The sequence below is a fragment of the Thunnus albacares genome, chromosome 3, assembly GCF_914725855.1.
Source record: "Thunnus albacares chromosome 3, fThuAlb1.1, whole genome shotgun sequence".
Lineage (NCBI taxonomy): Eukaryota > Metazoa > Chordata > Actinopteri > Scombriformes > Scombridae > Thunnus > Thunnus albacares.
In genome coordinates this window covers 34,093,679-34,105,301 of record NC_058108.1, presented here as the reverse complement: position 1 = coordinate 34,105,301, position 11,623 = coordinate 34,093,679, and the positions used below count along the sequence as shown (strand labels likewise).

At 39.1% G+C, this 11,623-nt stretch overlaps 1 long non-coding RNA gene across 1 annotated transcript; it reads left to right on the top strand.

Moving 5' to 3' along the window:
- Positions 1 to 2,915: 2,915 nt before the first annotated feature.
- LOC122973586 lies at positions 2,916 to 5,420 on the top strand. The gene is made up of 3 exons (XR_006400091.1): positions 2,916 to 2,979; positions 5,133 to 5,188; positions 5,317 to 5,420. It is a non-coding gene; the product is annotated as an uncharacterized LOC122973586 (long non-coding RNA).
- Positions 5,421 to 11,623: the final 6,203 nt, after the last annotated feature.

Here is an 11,623-nt window from a genome sequence, read left to right as displayed (position 1 = left end):
TAAAATAACAGCTCTTGAACTGTGCATTTATGCATACAAAAAGTCTGAGTACAGTTACAGGTTCCGAGTGGAGTTCCTGACTTCTTGTTTCGTTCGTCTCATGCACACATACAAGGATGCACATGCAGTTCTGCCACTTCTCCAATGATCTACAAGTGGCTGTAATGTGCCAAGAAACGCAGCAAAGGCAGTGAAGAAGAAGACTGTAAGTTCGTAAACACGGATATAAACAATGAATGAATGATATGTTTCAGGGATGTTTGGGGACTTTAAAGAATATTTTAATTCAAGTATTTGTAGAAAAGACAAACTATAACTTTTTAATGTACCACTATTGTTGGTACATACATTGTTGTCATATTGAACAACTCAGAGCCATTCAATACACTAGAACTACTATCTTCAACTAATGATTAATTTCATTAATCATTAATAATTCATTAATCATTACTGATTAATCTGCCGATTATTTTCTCGATTAATCGGTTGGTTTATTGCCATAAAAAATGTCATTGCTTGGAGCCAACAGCGACGCCTTCTTGATTTGTTTGACCAACAGTCTAAAACATTTTGACAACTGACTTGCTGGAACCAGAGAATATTAAACATTTTTTCTTGCAGCTCTAATATGTAATGTTATAATATATTATATATTCAAGATATTCATTTTGGAAGTATTTTTTGTACTTTATAATAATAATTAAACAATAATTGATTATAAAAACTGTTTCATTTGTTCTAAACATTATTGTTGTACCAGTTTTGTTTCCACCAGGTTTGCCTGAGAACAGTGTTGTCATTATATAACCTAGTGTTCACGCCCATCTGCAACAGCAGCTGTACCTTTCCAGGTAGGATTATATAATGACAATGTGAATGCAACTGAACTCTTTTTATTTATAAATTCACACAGACTGCAGTCATTGTGACTGTAATCAGGGTGACTCACACAGTGAACGCCTGCCACTCCCTTGGCACGTTAGCATACTTGTCATGTTTTACTGGGAGTGATTGATTCATGTTTTTGATCAGTCTTGGTTCCTGAAAGTCGAAGTTTCAACTGTAACTTTAAAGGAAGCGTTCACAATTTTTGAGGTCTGTCTTAAACCATAGTCAGGTGCCCATATGAGCATTGAAACAGGTTTTGCTCACTGTAATCGTTCTTCCTGCTCATACTGATCGTTAAAAGATACATTCCCAAAGCACTTTCAGTGTAAGTGATGGAGGACAAAATCCACAGTCCTCCTTCTGTGCAAAAATGTATTTAAAAGTTTATCTGAAGCTAATATGAAGCTTCAGCGTCCAAATGAGTCAAATCAAGTAGATATCTTTCAACGTTACAGTCTTTTTAGTGCCAAAGTCCCTCTTTTTGTTACTATACTTCCACCTGCAGCTCAACAGTGAAACACTGTCCGAGGAAACACAAAGAGGGAATTTGATGCTACAAAGACTGTAAATGTGTAAGATATCCACTTGATATGACTAACTCAGACTGATGAAGCCTCATAGAAGCTTCACATCAACTTTAAAATGACTGTGTGGACACACTGTGGATTTTGGCCTCCATCACTTACATTGAAAGCACATTTGAAGGATCTTTTAACAGCCGGTATGAACAGGAGGAATGATTACGGTGAGGAAAACATCTTTCACTGTTCACATGGACACCTGACTGTTGTTTTACGACAGGCTTGAAAAATTGTGAAACTATCCTTTAAAGGACTTTATCTTCAGTCTCACCTAAATCACACAGCAAACAACATTTGTTGTACCAAACATCAACAGACCAGCTTTCATTGTACATCAGGAACTGTTTGCGCTAGGTGTCATGAATATTACACTGCACTCTGTTTTGGAAAATAAAATACAAAATAAGGATTTGACCTCACTAATCCAGGCGTATCCATGCAAAATGTTCAAGTTTACGATCTTTCTAGTGAGCTACTGTTCAGGCGTATTTACAAGTCTGTTCCAAAGTCTAATCTTTTCACTGTAATCTTTTCACTGCAATGAACCACCAAACATCAAACATACTACAGTATGTTTGATGTTTGGTGGTTCATTGCAGCTCAGCATGGAAGCACTGTCCAGGGAAACACAAAGAAGGAGTTTTGTACTAAAAAGGCTGTAACTCTGGAAGATATTCACTTGATTTGTCTTGAACTCAGACAAACTGCTGAAGCCTCATATAAGCTTCACGTGAACTTTGGAATGTACAGAATGTATTTTTGCACAGACTGAGGACTGTGGATCCATCACTTACATTGACAGCACATGAAGTCAAGTCAGTTCTGTTTTATATAGCCCAATAATCACAAATCACAGCAGCAATACAACATCCTCTCTCCTTAGACTCTTGATTCAAATAAGGAAAAACTCACTGAACAAAACTTTAACAGGGACAAAATGGAAAAACCACCGGAAGAGCGGAGGAGGACGGGACAGACATCCAATAGATGTGACCAACAAAGCAAAATTACAGAAATACAGTATGGACAAACATTAGGAAGGGATCTCTGAATGGCCAGTGTGAGCAGGAGGAATGATAAGATTAAATGTTCATTTAGGCACCTGACTATTATTGTGAGACAGACTTGAAAACTTGTGAGCCTATCTGTGTGTGTGTGTGTATTTACATTCATAAGTGCTTGTGGGAACAGACATATGGAGAAAAGTGAGTCAGAGTTGTGTGTTTGTGTTTGTGTTTGTATGCATGTGAGCTGCAGGTACTGGTAGTCAAGGTGTGTTTGCATGAGGGCGTGTGACGTGAATGTGTGTGTGTATGTGTGCGTTTGACAGTTCATGAGGGCGGGACGTCTAAGGTGGAACCCGTTTGTCTGCTTCAGCAGTCGTGCCCCTGACTGGCGCTTCTCTCCGCAGTCACAACCTGCAAAGCAAACAGCATGGACTGATAACTGTGCTGAAACTCAACTGCAACAACACAGAAGCCACCAAAACACTTGCCTGATGCTCCCTAAGGTCAGTTTAATTTAAGGTGTCATTGTAAGTTCTCTTTTCAGCTGTGGGCTTCATCCTGGGTGGTGCCTCATCTTTAAGGTGACAGGTTTTGGGTGACAGTGTGCTGAGTTTCTGGTACTGTCATCCAGGTAGTTTCTGTTGAGCATCTGTCTTTGCTTCTTTGAGAAATTGTTGTACACTTTTATGGTACAGTTGTTTTCAATCTGCCCTTAACTCATCATGTTCAACCACTGATGTATAGAAACATTTGGTTTATTGGTAGGGCATAATAAGTTTTTCTCTTGACATACAGTCTGGTTTCAACTTTCTGTTCATCCAGCTACTGTTTATTCTAAAAATCTCATAATCTGATATTCCTGAAAAAAAAAAGTAATAAATCAATCTTATTTTAAAGAAGATTAATAATAATTAATGCAGCATTTTTCTCAGCATTACATTGCTCATATTGAAACCGCTCTGCACTTTGCCTTCTTATGATTTAGAAACTAAAAACAGTGCTCCTGTCATGTTATAAATGAGCTGACGGCTCCAAATTTTGTTTCCGATGAGAAAAGAAAGCTGAGGAACGTTTTTGATCGTGGACTTGACATCCAACTCTTGGTGACCGAACATTTTCACTTTGTTTGACTGATAGGCATCTGCACTTTGTCTGAGCTGTAAAATGTTTAATGTGTAACTTTTTATGGTAGTAATTAGCTGCTTCCTTTTTCTCAAATGTCACTGGAAGCTCTGCATAATATCAATTAAATGCCACAAATCAGAATATTGTTTGTTTTTGGTTTTATGCAAAGAATGCAGAGGTCACTCATAGTGCAAAACCACCAACTGACAAAATCATTTCTAAACATTCAGGATTGAGGAACATTTTTCTACATTTAGGGTTTAAATTAATTAAGAATTATTATTATTATCATTGTTCCGTCTTCCCATATAATTGTAAAGTCTTGTGGAGATTTGGTGGTTCACAGTTGTCATGTCTAAATGAGAGATGAGTTAAATTTGACCCAAATCTGTCCCAGCTGGACATTTTAAATACCTGACAACATATATTTTTGAAATTTATAGTAATTTGCTCTTTGATTTACATAACAATGAACACGATTTTAACATTCTGCCTGGTGATTTTGAATTTTTCAATATTTTTTTTCGATATTTTGTTGTTGATCACACTGTATATCTTCTGCTTTAAAGGCACAGTGGTGCTGTATGAATGGTAGAGAAATTCTGTATTTGTCTGCTTTTTAATGTGAATGAGTTAAATCTAAACCGTAATGTCATGAAAAGATTTTCATTCTTGTTTTGATATATGTGGACGTATGGAGATGTGTGTAAACTGCAGCTAGGTGGTGATGTAGACTGAAATTCATTTTCATTCATCCAGCACATCTTTACACATCGTATCACATGAGTTTACATGAGCAGCGAGCATAGTGTGTTTGGATTCACTGGAAGTCTGCCAGTTACCAGTGCTCAGCCAGGATTTCTGTACCAGAGAGAAATGGGTGTAGTTACTCTGACTCTGTGTGTTTACAAAAAAGGAAACACCCAACAGTAGAACACTTGTTTGCATCACTCTTGATAAACCTGTTCCTGGTTTTCGTCAAGTATAGTGCGAGAGCCTCAAGGCCACAACTCGAATGCCTGAAAGATGCACCTCCTGAGTCACCTGGGTGTCTGAACTAACTGCATAAAGTAAAAAATTACACCATATACACCCCTACATTCTTTGTATTTTGTGTTGAGTATTTTTTGCAACTCCAGTAAAACTCCTGTTATCAGCACTGGAAATATGGAGATAAAATCACAGAACAGAAACAGAAACAGTCTTGAAACATACTTTTATAATTAAAAAATATCTTTTTGCTTTTAAAACACATTTTAATGAAAGATGTGAGAAAATTTGAATGTCTTGAACAATGTATTTTTTCCCGCCATATTTTCTTTTCTGTTTCTGCTATCACTACATGATTGCACCATCTTGTGTACAGTGTGTGGTCTGAGCTGGTACCTGTATCCACCTGTTTTATCTGTTTCATAGAAGGCCTGCTAATGTTCTGCTGTTTTGTTTTATAGGCTTTAACATGAAACAAACATGCAATATGCTTCCCATAACAGCTGAATGTGTTTTCTAAGCATTTCATTTTCTCCTGCAGGTTTAATCCAAGGGTTTTTTTTCAAATGCCACGGTGACAGAAACACAACGATCATGGTACAAAACATCAATACATCATCTTAGTTCTATGATGGTTAAATTTTGGTTGCATATTGCTTTTTAAAGCTTGTTCTGTTACTGAGTGCTTCGGTTTTAAGCATTTTATGAAATTTTTCTGCTTGCAGCCGGCACACCGCAGAGGGAGGAGCCTCTCTGACGCACTGACCCTGGAGCAATCAGACGAGGGGGGGCTGGTTATTTCCAGTATCAACAACAGTGCCTCAGCTGGTCAGGGACTAAGGGAAGGTATGACCCTTGACCTTTTATCGCACCTTTCATCTTTGTTGCTTTTAACTGTTTTGAAAGTGACACATAAGTGTCTGAGCTTGAAAAAGTTGGAATAGTTGTTTCACACAAGAGCATGACTTGCAAATGCAAGGAAATCAATTTTTATGTTTTAGACCAGTGTTTTTCAATCCTGGGATCCTAGGACACCCCTGCCCTGCATGTTTTAGATGTTTCCCTGCTCCAATACACCAGATACAAATGAATGGGTCATTGTCAGGCTTCTGCAGAGCTTGATGAAGACTATACACAGAGTGTCCAGACATATAGAGTCCTTGTGATGCAATAGTCCTGCAATAGACACCGCCTTATTTAAAATGTGCGGTTGGTGTTGAGTTCTCAACCTGTTTGTAATTGACAAATCCACAAAAAGTTGTTTTTGTGTTGAATTTTATGGTAATTTTTAGGCTATAATTTGTGTTTTTAGATCGGCAGTATTGGACTGCGTTAAACGATCAGTTGTCTGTAATATTTTTGCTCTCACATACAATACCAGTCAACAGTTTGGACTTGCTTTCTCATTCAAGTGAATAGCTAGGTGTGTCCAAACTTTTGACTGATACTCTATATGTAAATGATTTGTTCAGATTTCTTGAGACACCTTTCAGTATTCCAATATATAACCACCACAAATCAACAGCAGTGTCAACACAACTGTAATTATATGGTTCATCAAGGTACTATTTAATACAGTACTGTTGTAATACATCATATAACAATGGACAGTGGTTTCAGTTTTTCTGGTCACTCAGTACTACAGATTGTAGTCAACATACAACATAATAGTTCTTTTTTTAAAGAACCTCTGAGAACATTCAAAAGTTAAAAACATAATGTTTTAATAATAATAATTATTTTACCCAATGGGCCAAACTTGGCACTGACAATGCTAGGGTGAGGGGTTTGAGTCCATTCAAAAAATACAGTATGAATTTTCCAAATATATTTAAGAATATTCTGAAACAAGCTTTTGTTATATGTTTAATTTTTATTTTTCAGGGGATGAAATCGTGGGGGCAACAATCGATTTTGATCAACTGTCAAAACAGGAGGTGTTAGAAGTATTGAAGCTGATGAAGCCGTTTGATGACAAGGTCCGAGTGCTCACAAAGAATAACCTGAGCAAGAGCCTCGGAAATCTGGACAAATCTTCCAGGAGTCCTGAAACGGTGGGTGGACTACAGATCATATCAAATCAAACATAAATAATTGTCTGATACATTTGTGTAGTAGTGGTCCACAGCACAATCCAAATTTGTTGATATGTCCTGCAAAGTTTTATAATATTCAAGTTTTTGTGTTGCAACCCCACGTTCTAGAGAACAGTTACAGGAATTATTGACATTATAGTTACATTCAAATCACCGTGTTTTGGCTTATATTTTTAGATGCTGAAGGATTCCTACAGCAAACTCTACAATGCCAAAATCAAGAAGTTCATGAAGGATGACTTGCCTCATGCCAAGAATGAGGAGGTAACTGCCAAGCCAACTGTAAAACATGACATGGAATTGCCTCGCCTCGGAGTAGACTTTGGACATCTGAAAACAAAGACACCAAACACAGACTTTGATGCTGATTCACAATCTGGTGACGCCACATTCTCTGCTGACACAGCTGGAGAATTAACAGATGGGAGCAATCTGAACCTTCCACCACTGGGTCTTGGCTCGAATGATCTGGTTTTACGTGGAGGTCAGGTGAAAGTGGGCAGTAGAGTTCAGGTACCAACACTAAATGTCAATGCCAGAAGTTCACAGCTTAACGGTCCTGAATTCCATCTGTCCGGCACATTACCAGAGAGTCCAGATGTCAACACCACAACTGGTATACAACTGCCAAACACTGATAGTCCATCTGTTGACTTGACAATGCCAAACCATGAAAGACCTCAAATTGGACTGAAAAACAATGGAAGTTTCACAGCTCCACAAATAGGTATAGACTTAAAAGGTTTAGATGTTAGCAACCCTGACACAGGTATAAATCTTAATGGGGGAAATATCACTGGTGTTCCCAAAGTGGGCATTGAAGGAACAAACAAAAGATTGAAAATGCCAAAATTCAAACTGCCAGACCTGGGCCTCACTGAACCCGCTTTAGGTGGGCCAGAATGTGAGGTTGGGACACCAGACATTGAAGCCCCAGATGTTCCCACAGGTAAAATTCGTCACAAGTATTCCAAGAGACTGAAATACCCCGATCTAAATGTTGACAATCCTTCCGGTTATGTACAATCACCCAAGCTAAGTCTGTCTGGGAAATCCCCTGACTTTGGCCTGGAAACACCAGGTATGAATGTGTCACAACCTGATCTAAATGGGCCAGCCAATGACTTTCCTTCAAGTGAAGTCAAAGGGCTGCTTAAGAAACCCAAAATTGATCTTAAAGCTCCATATTTAGATGTGGATGCCCCATCTGGTAAATTTAGTATGTCCAAATTTGGGCTCTCAGGCAAAAGTGACGCTGATGTTAAAACCCCTGACCTAAGTCTCAAAATGCCAAAGATAAAAGGTGAGATTAAGGCACCTGATATCAATCCAGCCAAAGCTGACCCATCCGGGAAATACAAGGCCCCTAAATTCACAATGCCCCGATTCGATTTACCAAACATTGAAATTCCAGGTTTTAATGGAGATCTCGAGGGACAAGATGTGCAGTTGGCAGCACCAGAGCTGAAACCTGGAATTGCAGACCCAAATTTTGACTTAAATGTACCCTCAACCGACCTGGATATTTCAAGCCCATCTGGAAAACTCAAAATGCCAGGCTTTGGACTTTCTGGGCCTAAAGTTAAAGGCCCTGACTATCACATAAAGACTCCAGACTTGGATCTATCTGCTCCCAAGTTTAAAGAGGGTATGCATTTGCCTGGTATTGATCTCAAAGACCCAAAAGTAGGCCTTAATAACCCAGATGTGGATATTAATATTCCCTCTGGTAAATTAGACACTGATGCTCCCTCTGGCAAGTTTAAATTGCCAAAGTTTAAGCTCTTTGGCACATTACCAAAGAAAAAAGATGTGGATATCAATGCAGGGTTGAAAACACCTGAACTAACTTTGAAATCCCCAAAAATGAAGGGCATGGATTCTCCTGACTTGAGTGTACCAAAAATGGATTTCAAAGTTCCAAATTTAGACCTCCACTCTCCAGAAGTAAACATTGATTCACCCAAAGGAAAATTCACCTTGCCAAAGCTGAAAAAAAATCAGTTTAATCTATCAGGCCCAAAAAGACCAAATATTGATGTAGATGGATCTCTAAACAGACCAGACCTGCCATCAGGTGGTCTTGATATGAATTTGTCAAAGCCACAGTTTGACTTTGATGCACCTTCACTTGATTTCAAAGGTCCAAATTCAGAGCTGAAAATCCCTGATGCCAACATTGGAAGGCCGTCAGGAAAAATTAAGATGCCAAATTTTGAAATGCCAGATTTTGGACTCTCAGGACCAAATCTGAGAGGGCTTAATGGTAAACTAGGTACTCCAGACTTTGATCTTTCAGCCCCCAAATTTAAAGGGGCTATTGGTTCTCCAAGTTTGAATTTGCCCGAGATGGACCAACCCAAACTAGACCTTACTGGGCCAGATGTCAACTTAGATATGCCCTCAGGTCAATTCAAAGTACCAGCAATGAAGGAGCCAAATATTGACTTGAATGTTCCTGACATGCATATTGATGCCCCCACTGGCAAATTTCGAATGCCTAAATTAGATCTTTCAGGCACACTGCCAAAAGGACCGAATATGGCCATTAACACAGATCTGAAGTCACCAGATTTTAGTGTGGAAGCTCCAAAGATAAACGGTGGAATTGACACCCCTGATTTGGACTTACCAAACATGGACCTTAAAGCTCCCAAGTTAGATATGAACACTCCAGATGTCAACATTGGTTCACCCAAAACAAAATTTAAAATGCCCAAACTAAAGATGCCTAAATTTGGCCTTCCAAGCCTAAAAGGACCTGAAATGGATGGAAACTTAGATGGTCCAGATGTTGATGTAAATGTACCCAACATCAATCTCAAAGGTCCTAAAGCAGACCTAGGAATGCCAGATGTTGATATTGCTGGTCCGTCTGGAAAATTCAAAAAGCCAAACTTGAACCTGCCTGATTTGGGGCTTTCTGGTCCAAAGTTAGATGGGCATTACTTGGACCTCAAATCTCCTGACCTAGATTTCTCTGGTCCTAACCTCAGTGGTGGAATAAATGTACCAGATCTGAACATGCCCAAGGTTGGCCTCAAAAGCCCAAAACTGGACTTCAATGCCCCAAATGTCAACTTAGATATGCCATCAGCTAAAATGAAAATGCCAGAGATTCATGCTCCAGACTGGGATGTTAATGCTCCCTCAGGCAAATTGAAAATGCCTAAATTTAATCTTTCAGGTACATTGCCAAAAGGACCACATATGGACATAAACACTGATCTGAAGTCACCAGATTTAAGTCTGGAAGCTCCAAAGATAAAGGGTGGGATTGATACTCCTGATGTGGACTTACCAAACATGGACCTTAAAGCTCCCAAGTTAGATATGGACACTCCAGATGTCAACATTGGTTCACCCAAAGCAAAATTTAAAATGCCCAAACTAAAGATGCCTAAATTTAGCCTTCCAAGCCTAAAAGGACCTGAAATTGATGGAAACTTGGATTGTCCAGATGTTGATATGAATGTACCCAACATCAATCTCAAAGGTCCCAAAGCAGACTTAGGAGTGCCAGATGTTGATATCGCTGGTCCATCTGGAAAATTCAAAAAGCCAAACTTGAACCTGCCTGATTTAAGGCTTTCTGGTCCAAAGTTAGATGGCCCTAACTTGGACCTCAAATCTCCTGATCTAGATTTCTCTGGTCCTAACCTCAGTGGTGGAATAAATGCACCAGATCTGAACATGCCCACAGTTGGCCTCAAAAACCCCAAACTGGACCTAAATACCCCAAATGTCAATTTGGACATGCCATCAGGCAAACTGAAAATGCCAGAGCTTCATGCTCCAGATTGGGATGTTAATGCTCCCTCAGGCAAATTGAAAATGCCTAAATTTAATCTTTCAGGTACATTGCCAAAAGGACCAAAGATAGACATTAACACTGATCTGAAGTCGCCAGATTTAAGTCTGAAAGCTCCAAAGATAAATGGTGGAATTGATACTCCCGACGTGGACTTACCAAACATGGACCTTAAAACTCCCAAGTTAGATATGAACACTCCAGATGTCAACATTGGTTCACCAAAAGCAAAATTTAAAATGCCCAAACTAAAGATGCCTAAATTTAGCCTTCCAAGCCTAAAAGGACCTGAAATTGATGGAAACTTTGATTGTCCAGATGTTGATATAAATGTACCCAACGTCAATCTCAAAGGTCCTAAAGCAGATTTAGGAGTGCCAGATGTTGATATCGCTGGTCCATCTGGAAAATTCAAAAAGCCAAACTTGAACCTGCCTGATTTAAGGCTTTCTGGTCCAAAGTTGGATGGCCCTAACATGGACCTCAAATCTCCTGACCTAGATTTCTCTGGTCCTAATCTCAGTGGTGGAATAAATGCACCAGATCTGAACATGCCCACGGTTGGTCTCAAAAGCCCCAAACTGGACCTAAATACCCCAAATGTCAACTTAGATATGCCATCAGCTAAAATGAAAATGCCAGAGATTCATGCTCCAGACTGGGATATTAATGCTCCCTCAGGCAAATTGAAAATGCCTAAATTTAATCTTTCAGGTACATTGCCAAAAGGACCACATATGGACATAAACACTGATCTGAAGTCACCAGATTTAAGTCTGGAAGCTCCAAAGATAAAGGGTGGGATTGATACTCCTGATGTGGACTTACCAAACATGGACCTTAAAGCTCCCAAGTTAGATATGGACACTCCAGATGTCAACATTGGTTCACCCAAAGCAAAATTTAAAATGCCCAAACTAAAGATGCCTAAATTTAGCCTTCCAAGCCTAAAAGGACCTGAAATTGATGGAAACTTTGATTGTCCAGATGTTGATATAAATGTACCAAACATCAATCTCAAAGGTCCTAAAGCAGACCTGGGAATGCCAGATGTTGATATTGCTGGTCCGTCTGGAAAATTCAAAAATCCAAACTTGAACCTGCCTGATTTGGGGCTTTCTAGTC